The sequence below is a fragment of the Nesoenas mayeri genome, assembly GCF_963082525.1.
Source record: "Nesoenas mayeri genome assembly, chromosome: 9".
In the NCBI taxonomy this organism is placed as follows: domain Eukaryota; kingdom Metazoa; phylum Chordata; class Aves; order Columbiformes; family Columbidae; genus Nesoenas; species Nesoenas mayeri.
Genome location: NC_137557.1, coordinates 12,789,106 through 12,802,505, shown reverse-complemented (window position 1 = coordinate 12,802,505; position 13,400 = coordinate 12,789,106). Strand labels below are relative to the sequence as shown.

Genomic DNA, 13,400 nt, shown 5'->3' with positions numbered 1-13,400 from the left:
AATAGCACAATAAACTCTGCCAGACCACCCTAAATCCTCAGAGAGCTGTCTGTGGCACCCAGCAGACAGGACTGCCTCATCTCACCTACATGCCCATCACCATCTCTCCTGGTCAGAGGGGAGGGCAGCTGCTGCAGCTTTATCATAAGCAGAGCTACCTCACAGCTCCAGGCTACAGCCAGGAAGACAAATTACCCCAAGACCAAGATGCCCTTGTAATCCTTTTCCTTTCTGAAGACCTGATGTATTGGAAAGGAATATTTGATCACGCTGGGAAATCAGTTCAGCCAGTGTTTCCCCAGACTGCGAGTGCTCTGAAGCCAGGACAGAGTTTTTGGCTGGGGTGACACCGAGTACTGTGCTACTGCAATTCACACTGTAAGAAAATTCAGAGCTCTGCAACTGGATCCATCAAGAACATCAACACTCAGACATAAAGTTAACCCTGTTAACTTTGGCATCTATCCCAGGGGCCAAACAAACTTCAGCACTGTGATCCAGACTGTTCAGAAATACTGAAACTCACAGCAGGCTGCCAGCAGCACCATCATACCTTGAGTTTCCCACATCACTGGCTTCTGAAACAGAGATGCAGGATGCGATCCTCACCACTGAGCCCTTCCAAGAACTCTAACCTGTTGGGTATTATCTCCCCATCTGACTTCCTTCCTGAAAAATCGACACGTGCAAGTTATTTCCCTTCCCTCAATGTCCCAAACCTCTCTGTCCTGGCAAGTATACAAGAAAAGCATTTATTCAAAGGAATTTGCACATCAAGTCTTGCAGGCACCAAAATCACACATTATCTAATCTTAGGAGAGCATAGCTTAATGACTACAACAAGGGATGAGAGGCCAGAGGGTTTGACTTCTACTCCCAACTCTGCCAGTGCTGCATCACCTGTAAGTAAACCTAGAGAAGATGCTTGACCTCTCCTCACCTTGATTTCATTTGCTACAAGACTATCCTAGCATTCCTTTCCTCACAGGGGAACTTATCTATAAACTCCTCATTAGCATCTGAAAGAGTTACTCATCTCTGGATGTGTATGTAAAGCAAAGTAGGAAAGAGTGGAGAAGCAGCACTGGCCACAGAGCCTGGAGACACATCCTCTTCAGTGGACTCACAAACTGAACCCAATCACACTCTACATCTGTGCTTAGGGAGAAGTGTTCATTCTTTCCCTCTACAGGGAAGAAAAACCCAACAGTTTCTTCTTGAGAAATGTCAGAGATTAAATTCTGGGTATTAATAAATCAAGGAAATTATGCAAGATTCTTCTTCTATCCAGAGACTCCACCACCCCTAGCAAGTCACCTGCAGCATTACCTCATAGGCAACACCACCACAAAACAGAACAACCTTCTCTTTCCCACCCTTGCTCTGGATGCCACTGAGCAGCAGAACTGGACTGATCAGAAGAGCTAGAGCCTACTCTTACTGTCCTACAAAAGCTGGAGATGAGGAAAACCAGAGCCAGCACAGATGTTCCCACTGATAAGAACATAAGTGCACCCCAGGCACTTCTGGTGGGGTGCAGGAAGGGCTTCTTCTAGTCTTAAATAGAAACTTCTGGTTGGAAAACAACTGAATATCAACAAGCAAGGTAATATTTCAGGTCTTTCGTGAAGGAAGGGAAGTCACTCCATCCTGACCTCTTCCCATCTTTCCCAGTTGCCTCAGCTAACCTGGTAGGTAGATGACATCAACCTCATCAGTGCCAGCAACAGCCACTGCACCAGCTGGGACTGCTCCACTACAGCAAGACCTTTGCTCCTAGATGGGTGCACAAACCTCCTGCTTCCTCCTGAGTGGCAAGATACAGTGCAGTGAAGGACAGAAGGTGGTATGTCCACTCTGGTCTAGCTACATGGAATAGAAAGGTCTCAGGGGAACAGCTGGCCCAAGAACTTGGAAATAAAAAAAAAACCTCAGCTCTTTTTAAATGAGAATGGAAAATTGTCCTATTGTTCTGTAATTAATGGAAAGCAGAAATGATTTTATGGACTTATTAAGAAACAGAGGGTGAGCATTAGAAAGCACATTTCAGTATTTTATCGCAAGGTGAGCTGCTTGCATAATACTGACAAAGAACATAAATGCTGATATCACAAGGCAGTTATGAAACTTGAGTTTTAAATGCTGAATAACAATAATACAGTTATTAAGTCTCATAAGTGACTTTTTTCCTTCCCTGCCTCCTCCCCCCTCTCCCCAACTTCAAAGTAGATGCTGCAATCTCCAGCTGAGGCATGGCTCTCTCTGGCAAGGTGCACACACAAAGGATCCCCCTGGCTCCCACCACCTTGCAGCAGCAGGGATCTCTCCCACCCCACAGCCCCCCACCAGTCACATCACTTCTTCAGACCTGCCCCTGGGGAGGCTTCAAGATCACACCAAGGGAGAGGCTGTGAACCTGCGAGGAGCAAGAGAACGAGAGAATAAACCTGAATAACTATACTTTGCAACTTTACTGCTAAACTCTCAACAAGCTTCTCAGCCTCCCTCCTCCGTGGTTTCTGACACAAGCACGTGCTCTCGTGAGTTGCTCCAGTGTGACCAGGACACACAGTCTCCCCTACAAGACACACAATATAGAGCAGCAAAATGTCATGAAAATCAAGGGCAAACTAACACAGAAGACAGTCCCTCCCCCTACCACCACTTCTATTTTTAGGCAGCCAGATTAGCTTGGAGCAGTTTTAGTCATTTCTGATAATGAGCAGGGCTCTTGCATCTTCTCTGGAGGACATTTCCTCTGTGCAGGCATTTGCTTTACACCAGCAGCGCAGAAGAGGTCACGTCAACTGGTGAAAGCAAAACCACAACTTATTGTGAAAGGTTCTTGAGAAAGCAACTCCAGCTTTGAACTGACGCCTCATCTCCCTTGCCAACCACACCGCTTCATTTTATGAGGCCTATGGTCTGTCCACCTACAAGGCATCCCGCCCTTTGAACCACATGATAAAGCCTTTGCCTATTCAGAAGGTTAATGCAAGGTATCTGCAATGCCACCACTCATACGTTCAATGTCCTTTGGTAGCCTTAGATTGCCTTGACAGCAATATCTGGGTGCAAAGCTTTCCTTCTTTAGGTCCACCCCTTTTCATCTCCTCAAGCCTCAACCTTCCCCCACAACCCATCACCACCACCTTCCTAACTCCCTGACCTCCGCAATGGTGCTGCACAAAGCAGCAGCATCTGGCAGTCTGGTCTGGACTGCAAACAGACAGGGTCCAGAGGACAAGATACGCCTTGAAGCAGGTGGCAGAGGTGAGGAACAGTGGAGGTGGACAACTTCTCATCTGGAAAATGGAAGCAAGGCAGAAGCAACCCAGGGATCTCCAGCTGTTGTGGGGTGCATCACTTGGAGAAGAAAGAAGGCAAGGCCTCACATATTTATGGTCATTTTTTCTTCTGAATTTTCAATAAACTACTTGGAGTCTTCTATTTGCCCTTTGGATTATGATCTTTTAGGAAGGTCTTCTTTCCATGCTTCTCTGCAATTATGACATCTAGGAAAAAAAATATTCCCCTCTCAAGTTAACTTCTGGTGTCAGGACTTCACAGAATTTCATGGCTGCATGCAAAATCATCAGGCTTTTGACAAGTCAGAAGCCCTTTCCCAGGAGCAAGGTGGCCCTCTGTCATATCTTCCTCTTGCCCCTCTGCTATGTGAAAGGGCAGAGAGGAGCATGTCTGGGGCACCAAGCCCCAGGCTGAGCCCAGGACCTAGTCCACGTATCGCTGCTTGGTGAACTCCTGCTCCTGGTCACAAGCACCTTCAGACAAGGCTCTCGCCTTCTTCCATGGATTGCAAAACCTCATTTAATGAGGAAAAAACACTAGGTTCAATATGAGGAAGCATTTAAGACGGCTAGTAGATCATTAACAAGTGAGTGTTCATGTCAATTGCTACAGGAGCACCACAGGTTCCTTAAAGCCATAAAAACCTTATCCTGCACCCACTTAGCAGACGTCAGAGGCAAGGAGTTTATGGAGAGATTGTGCCTGGCAAAGCCCTCGCAGAAAGGGACAACACAGCCACAGACTGCTCTTGTACCTCCTCTCCCCCAGCCCCCAGAGTCCTCACTGCAGGTCTCCAGCCCAGGGCTCCACATCACTTGCACCTCAGGGACCTTCCCATGGAGGTCTTCCTCCTACCTTCCTGCTCTCCCACCAGCCAGGCTGTCTCCAAGACCTCCCTCCCATTGCTAAGCACTTGCTGGGACAGCCTTTGCAAAGGTGACCACAGCTTTCCATGCTCACCATATGACTTGCACCTACACACCTCCCTCCGACCAGCCAGCACCTGCCCTCCAGCCAGCTGAGCTGTCTGGCAGGCAGGAGAGCTATCAGGGTCCCCACACCCAGGCAACGTCATGTCAACGCAGAAGGCTGGGGAGGAGAGGTACAAAGTGTGCCGTGTGGCTCTTTTAAACCAAAGGCCAAAGAAGAAGGAGCATTTCTTCTAAGGGCCTTTGCCTTTTCAAGCTTGAGTCCCCCAGAGCCAAGTAAAGGTGCTTCAGTGCTCTTAAGTATCAGCTATTTTTGGGCAACAATGCCCTGAACACCCTTCTTCATCCTGGTTTTTGTATCACACAATGAAGAAGCTACTGGGATTTGGCACTTTCTCCTTAACATGCCATCATTAACAAGTGACTCATATTATATTGCAGCATGAGTCATCTTGGCAGAGGTCACCATCATAAGTGACAACCAGTCCTCAATTATTTCCTTCAAGTTGAATTAAAGGTATATTGTTATGCTAATTTTACATCTGTTCCATCCTATCTTTCCATCCACTGTCTCCAGAGCAACCTGGGGCTTCACTTCAGGACCCAAACTGCCTCTGGAAGAGCTTTTCCACCACGGTTTAGTTATAGGTTGTCACAAAACCTGGGCGTGCCAAAGAGAAATCTTCTGGATGGGTTTTCAGCTATGGCATCTGATACCTAAAGCAGCTTTCCACCCTTCCTCCCAGTGCTGCTCCCCAGGGACAAGTAGCTGCTGGCCCGCTCACCTTCCTGCTCATGACAATTTTCCAAGGATCTGGGGTTTGCCCAGTGCTCAAATGCAACCACCTTCAGGCTGTCACACCACATGATTGCCTCCAAGAGCAGGGAGAAAGCCCAATGAACAAAATCACTTTGAACTATGTCCAGCTACACATCAATACTGAAGAAACTATCACAAGCCATCAGTAGTGCAGGCAGAAAAGGAGGCATATTCAGCCATTTTCCATTTTCTAGCCAATCAGCCCCACATTTCAACAGGACCCCTGCCTCTCCCCTCCATTGCTGCTCCCTTCACTCACCCCATGCAACGTACCCATCACAGCTCCGCAATCAGCCAACCAGAAGAAGACAGCATCCCTGCCAGGGCAGGGCACCAGCACCGCAGGGCGCTTTGCTCAGGGAAAGCAGTTTTACCCATTAGAAAACATGGCCATTACCGGCCCGGTGACCAGTGGAACACTCCGTGTTTATATTTTTAGAAATCAAACACAGTCACACCAGCTGCAAGGTTCACTTTGGAGAGCATCTGTAAACCACTCTCACTACTGGAATCCCATTTAGCTATTACAGGCTCTTCAGCCACACTAACACACCAATCCCCACAGAATAGCAATAGGAAGAGCAGAGTCATCACACTATTTACTGAAGCTAATCAATACGTAAAGGCTGAAGATTTATTGCAGTCAAGACAGCCTGTCTGCATAGCCAGAAAACACATTTAAAGCCCTTTTAATTTTGTTGCCTTGGATTCTGATTTTGTTCCAAGAACGCAGTTTTCCTTGCACGCTCATCTTTTCCTTTCCTCCCAAAATGGTGGCATCTGCAGACACAAGAGGAGCCCCCCAACAAACACCTATCGTGAGTATGCAGTGAGAGGATTAAACACAAAATACACAAGTTTAAGGGCAGTTCCCCCTGCTTCCCAGCCAGATTTCACATGTGAAAACAGGTCTATGGCTAATTCAACATCTCCCGTATAAGTGAGTAGCTTGGAAAATTCTGACCTGTGCTTTGAAGGTCTGTGTGCCAGGTACAGGGACACTAGCCCACTACACTGTCCTACTCCACTCAAGAAGGAACAGCTAGATTCACGCTTATCTATATAAATAAGAAAAATATATGATATATCTATTAAAAATAGATAAAAGGACTTCATAAGTGCTCCCACAAAGCACACAGTGTTCCTGACTTGCTGTGTTTTGGGGGTGGCCACCTGCAAAGCTGAGATACCACCTGGGTATCATCACTGGTGAGGCACAACTGCAAAGATCCTATGAACTGCACCATCCAAGCTCATTCTCTGGTTTCATCTCAGTTCATGTTTTGGGGAACAGAAGCACAGCCAGCAATAACCAGCAGGCTCAGTGCTCCTGAAGAACCACCATCAGTAAGACCAGCAGCTACTCGGTAAATGCAGTTGTTTTGGTCACTGTATCAGCTATATCACCCACAATGTAATATATAACATCTAAGAAAGATGGCAATGAGGTAGGGAGGAGATCTGTACCTTTGCTTTTGCCGGTTTATCTCAAAATCACATCAGGCTTTTATGCTTATGAACGAAACAGAAAGGAAGACGCAAATATATTCTGATTTACAGAAAGATTTCTATTGTTGCCTGGACATCAAACAGCAACCAATTAGTCCTGCAAAGATCTGACCCACAAATTATGAAAATAAATGCCTTTGAAGCTTTGATCTCGTATTTCTGTAGCATGCTACAGCGGTTATTAGACACATTTTATTAGATTCAAGCTGTGCGATCTCTTCCTCAGCAAAAGCTCTACTGCCTCCAATGCATCCTAAAGTCTCCGTCCAGCAGATTAAGGGCACGGTCCCAAGCAGTCACTTGTGTCATGCACTGAACACATGCCTCAGCTGGCAGCAGGCTTCTTCCTGCTGAGCACCAAAATTAGGAGCAAAGGGAATTTTTAAAAGGAAGGTGGGTGAAGTGCCAGCCACCTAAATGAAATTTTTGAATCTTTGGTAGTTTATAAAGGAATATACACCCTAGGCAATATTCCTGGCTTCTAAATAGTGTTGCTTTCAGAACAATTTATTTCATTTTGCACTCTGCAATGCCATTATCGGAGGAAGCGAGCAAAAAAAACTGTAACAAAACGTTTCATGCACCTTGAAGCTGAAAACCACACGTGCACTCACGTGAACAGAAACACGTCTACGCACCCCCGCTGCAGCCACAGCGCTTAAAACCAAAAGGACGTTACAGTCGCATTGCTAAGGCTTCAGTCAGAAGAGCAACTCGCAGCCCGCTGCACAAACCCAGCAGCTACTGCACTCCCCAGAGGCCACGGCTGTTTGCAGCCTGAGTGGGTACGTGGGAAGGGTGGGACCGTGTCAACTGCTCCGGTCTCACTTACTGGCAACAGGGTGGTGTTTGCATGAAGCCATTAATATCTAATAAGGTTTCTGCAGCAGAATTGGTTGTCTGCAGCAGAGCAAAGTGCGAGCCTCCTGCTGCGCTCGGGGTAACTCAGCAGCTGAGCACAGGGCAGTACGCACTGTTTGCTCATCCAGTATAGAAGGAGGAAACGTTGCTCCTCAGCTACACAAGATGCATCTGGATACTCGAAGTGCTGCCTGCCTGATTACAATCATCCATCATTTACTACCAACACACAACCTCGAACTTCTGGCAAGCACTGCAGAACATGAACATGGAAAAGCAACATGCTCGATCAAAGGGGAAGAAGCTTTCCTGATTTGCCATTACAAAATCAAATCAAGCGTGTAGAGAGATATAGCTGAGTTCCGACTAAACTTCTTATCAGTGTTTTTCCAATCTTGGTGACTTTTCCTCTCCTTTCACTAATGAGCCATTGCAGGAGAACCCCAGGGCTGGGCCCCACATCCCTCCGCAGGAAGGGGATGCTCGGCCCCTCACAGGTCTCATCTTGAAACCACCGTGAAGCGTGAACATGGAGAGAGGGGGAGTCACTGTTTCCTGAGGACCATATTCCTTAGACAATCCCCCTTCAGAAATCGTAAATGACTTACACAGAAAACATCAAATCTCACTTAAATAAATTGTTTTCCTGAGCCCAGAACAGACAGCCCATTGGTTTCAATGTGCAGTCACGGTTCACAGTAACAAAAGGGGACAGGAGGAGGGGACAGTGGAGGAAGGAAATCAAAACTACTGGCTTTACAAGTGGGAAATACAATCCTGCATTTAAGGGATCTATCAATGACTTAGGTTAGTGGTTTTTGACCCACAGCCTACCCTAATGGCTACGTGAAAGTTAACGAAGAAGATGCCTGAGCATCAGCAAATGCAAACTTCATGTGATGGAGGCTCTACACTTCCAATGGGTGCACAGGGCACCTGCAGAGCAGCTGGGACCGAAACCACCGCTGGTGGGAAGGAAGAGTCAGGCAAAACCCCAGGAAAAGGGCTGGTCCTCCATGCCAGTCACCCTTGTGCCTGTTGGTAGCTTTTTACCAGAGGAGGTATGGGAAATCTAACAGGATTCTTCCCATTTATATTTGAGGCCTGAAGAAATGAGACGGGGATCAATACTCTGTCCTTGATCCGCAGGTCAGAGGCAGAGAACTCCCGCTGATGTCTCTAATTACCCTTGCAAAGCAACTGGGCGTGCATTAGAAGGAGTGAGGCAAGGGTTTGCAGAGAGCACTTTGGAGCCTGAGCCCAGGAGGTGATCACAGCTTTGGTATGATCTGACCCCACATGAATGATGACTTCTGAGGACACCTCTTCCTTAGCCGGGTGATTCGTTACTGGAGATTTACAAACAAATCAAATTATTTCTCCTTTCATCCCATACAAACTGTATCACTACACCTACTAGAGCCTGGCGGATAAAAACTGCGTTCATGTAGCAAGAACAAAAGTCTCCTAACTCCTCCTTCTTGCATGGATTAAAAATCTGACACTTCATTTTAAATAGGCACACAAATCAAATACTCTTTGTTGCTTCAAACCTCAATTCAACAAAATGCTTGTGCTCAAACTTCAACCTGTTCAAGCACATGTTTTGCTATAAATTCACTCCAAATTATTCATTTTTATGGCTGACCAGCACAGGAACACTAGTGAAAACAGAGAGACTCTCCATGTCTTAAAGAACACCATACACCTTCATGTTGTGGAAGATATCCAAAGATGAGTAAGGGTATCCACAGCACCAATGCTGAAGGACACATGGAGAACTGCAGAACAGAAGCATCGGGGTTGTACAACTCCAAAATGTGGAAAAAATACACAAAACCAAACAAAACCAAACAAAACACCAACACCAAAACCACCCATGCAGAAGGACTACACAAAAGACAGCCTTCTTTTTGTTCTAACTTCTCACGAGCACATGCACAAGAATATGTATGCATGTGTAGAGGATAAACATTTGCACCACTATCAGCACTCCTGGCCTACAGAATGGAAGCAAGACGCAGAAAAAAAGGCTCAGAGCTGGACACTGTCATCCATTTCGGATGACTCAGAGACCAGTATTGTGCTGCCCAGGTTTTATGGTTAATAAAAACAAATACAAAGTACATGGACCCAGTCATGGTTCATAGCTTACACATGAATTGAATCACACTGGAACAGCACAGATGAAATCCTTGATGGAAGACCCCCAAGAATGGCCATCCTCAGGAACTGTGGCTATATATACATATTTGTTGAAGATACATACCAAATTTTGCATGGTAACATATCATGCAAAACATAGCACAAATAAATAGGCTTTTCATGTCTTTTTTTAATCTCCAGAAGTCATCTCTAGTCAAATTTGTTCCTCTTTCTATTTAAGAAGAAGGTGACCTTTGCAAAAGCTGTCCAAATTCTGTCGAGCTACAGAGTTTTTTAAAAGGTGCTAGAAGAAGAAACCTAACGTAATGCTGCCAGGATAATGCTCCTGAGTGGTGGCTTGCAGTGCTTATCTCCCATTAGAACTTCTCCTAAATCTTTAATGATGCTGAAATATGCCATAAACTGATGAAGTTCTGGGAACAAGACAATGCCAATATGTTTGTTTCACTTTTGTGTTTGTTTCGTTTTTTGTTTGGTTGGTTGGGGTTTTTTTTCTTTTTTTTTTAATATGAGGGCTTTTATACTCATTGACAAGGATCAACTAATGCAAACAAATGGCCACTGAAACTTCACTTCTATACAACGCAAAGCTAAAGAAAGAGTAGTGACATTTTTGGGTTTCATCCAATTCTTCCCAGCAACAGCTCATACCTACCAGCTCCTTAATTCTTCGCTGTCTCCCCTCCAAGCCTGAGCATTAAAGGTCAGGCATTTCCAAAACAACTAACGATTTTAGGATCCAGTTTCCAGAGAATGCACAGTCAGCATTTTGCTAAAGTAAATAACAAAAGCTTGGGTTTTGTTAACGAGTTCAAAACAAAAGCAACATCCAGGTACATAAAGAAAACAATCGTTCCTTACCCAAAACGTCCCTCTTTAAATTGCCAAGCTTGCAGGAAACCCTTGGCCAAGCAGTACAACCCAGGTGAGCTTTGTAAGCCCCTTGCCAAGCAGACGGGGAGCAGCTGGGAGGTTTGTTTGCCTCAAGCTGGTCCCATCCCAGGGGCTTATCAGCTCCCTGAGAAAGGTTTTCTTCCCAGAGAGCTTTTATCACCTCCCACACACCTTGCAAAAGACCCCAAAGGCATCCAGCTGTGGCAGCTCCTGCAGAACCCCCACTGCCACCCCTGGTACATCAGCCAGAGGCCCAGCCCTGCAGACGGATGCAGCAGAGGAAAAGCTATTGACCTGAATATTTTAGAAGGATCAAGGCCACTGCTTTCAGCAAAAGATGACAGGCTCTTGCATTCACTGAGACAAAAAAAAAAGTGGAAAAAAACCCCAAAAGCCAGCCTCATCTTTCTGCTTGCTCTTCTGTTGGGATCAGCTGTGCATTTACCACCAGAGAGCATGGCCCACTGCATCGCTCCCCAAGTCCATTCTCATTTTATTGCAAAAATCTGCTTCTCAAACACACCTGTCAACAGCCTGTGTGAATCCCCATGTTAATCATTATTCTGCTAATAGCACTGCCAGGTCATTCGGCTATTAAACATACTGAGTGGACTAGCAAAAATCTCTCCCAGTCTGTAGAAAAGAACATTATAATGTAGTTTATCTTATCCCCTTGTCAGTATAATATGCAGTGCTACCTGTTCAATGGCCTCATCATTTTAAATTACAGTTTTCTGCAACATTAACAATACTCATTACTAGCACTACCACTGGAAGATCTTTATTTTAAGAATCCTTCTTATGTCAAAGGCTTCACCTTGCCCTTTCCTTGCACACTCAGCCCTCTGCACTGACACGGGGACACTTGGGTACCATGGCAATGAGCATGGCACACAATGATGGATAGAAACATGTCGCAAAGGAGGCAGGAGCCAGCCCCAAGCGCGCTTACTCAATGCACCAGGCCATGCATTTTAATCAGAATTCAGTGCTTTGTTCCTGGCCCAGCCACCAGTGCATCAAGCAGATGCATTGCTGCAGTGGAGCTTGACTGCATGGCCAAAATAGACTCTAAGATGGCAAAACCAGAAGCTCCTGCTACCTCCTATGTCACCTTTCAGGCCAGCAATACAAATCCTACCCTGTAAGCTAGTGGGCAGAGGCAAGCTGAAACGAAGGGTTCTGCTTGTGCCAAGACATGCTCAGCCATCAACAGCACGTTCTCATCCTGCAAATCCACCATCCTCCCTTGTGACAGGAGGGAAGCCAAAGCAAAGAACAGGGCAAGCCAGCAGTCAAAGGTCCACTTTTTCTACATGCATTTGCTTGTTGTTCATAAAACCCAGCCTCCTGGAACATCTTGGTGATTCAAACTTGGAGATAAGCGGCCTGAGTGTTTCCTTTCCCCACGGCTGGGAACAAATCATCCTCTCTGCCAGATTGAGTCACTACCTGCTCCCAGCGTTTCACGCAGCCATCCCTCACGCCTTCAAACACACAGGCACAGAGCAATGTCTCCTCCATTCAGGCTTGTCTACAAACCCACAGCAATGTGACACTTCTTTTCTAATACACGAAATTTTGCAAGGCTTGGGGAATTACTCCTTCCTGCCATGTTTTGTGCTCAGGCAGCAAATTTACTATTGATTTCTGATTCAGACCCTGTGGAATGATTCACACTTCTTACCCTATCTGCTGAATTTATGACCTTTAACAATTATTCTAAGTGCTAAAAGAGCTTAGTTTAGAAGATCTATTCCTTGGCAAATTAAACTCCTATTCTTGTCTCACTTATAAACCAACATATCTCACATCATTCACAGGAAAGTGCCATAGCAGGTCTCTCCCTTTGAGAAGGCGCAGAAGCCCCAGCAGGCAGGCGCACTACGGTCCCCAGGGTCCTGCTGGGCTGACCACCACTGGGCCAGGGGCCATGGCTGGGTAGGGGACACAGATTTGTACTCCCACCCCAGCATTCGCTGGGGTTTCAGGTCTCCCTGCCTGCAGTTGCCAGCACTGCTTTGCTCACAGACCAGGCACTGCCGGTGGGTCTCAGGGGGAGGGAGGGAGGGAATATACATTTCCTCCTAAAGCGAAAACAAAACCCTGACTGTATCTGGTGTGCGTTGCTATTAAAAAAGCCACAAACACAGGAAAAAAATAAATAAAACTAAGCACGTGTGGATACAGTTTTAAAAAGAAAACACTGCCCTAGTTCAAGCTAACTTCCTAATGCAGATATTAAAAAAATCTGATTTTTTTTCCGGGAGTAGGGGGAAGGAGGGGGCCCCCTCCCCCTCCCAGAGGATATTCCTTTCCTGGATTAACTCCACCAGCTTCAGTAACTTCTCTCCCAAGGCAGCACCTTCCACCTAAGAGGGGAAACAAGAGCTCTAGGTCTGTTTTTAAGCTGGATGGCTCCCCAGCTCCAATCTCGTTTACACTGTGTATTGCTGAGCAATCATTTACACTACTAATCAACCAGAAACTCACCAGGAAGAAAGTAGGGCAAGTGAATAAAGATGAGACTATGAGACTTTTTTTTCCTCTTGCACTGAAGCAAATAATATTTCTAAAAATACACTTGTGCAAGTCTTCAGCGGATTCTGCTTAATTTTATTTTTTAATTTATGCCAGCAGGCTGAGAGCAGCAGCCTCGCTGTTGCCTCCCAAACAAACACTGCTTCTCTAAATGACTCTCCATGCTATATACCACCCAGCTGTTCTTAACGACCAAAAGGATGAAGAAAGGAGAAAAAGGAAGAAAGTCAAAAGAGAAATAGACCAGGGTGGGGGGACATAAGGCCACAGCCCATGCAGAGGCTGACACGTTTGACGAGCCCGACATTTCAAGGGTACATGATGAGCTTCATTTTCAAGGCGGGGGGAACGAGAAGTAGACAGAGGGAAAG

At 46.0% G+C, this 13,400-nt stretch overlaps 1 protein-coding gene across 8 annotated transcripts in view; it reads right to left on the bottom strand.

Moving 5' to 3' along the window:
• Positions 1 to 13,400, bottom strand: part of TNIK (TRAF2 and NCK interacting kinase) — a 157,861-nt gene that overhangs the window by 143,819 nt on the left and 642 nt on the right. The window lies entirely within an intron of this gene.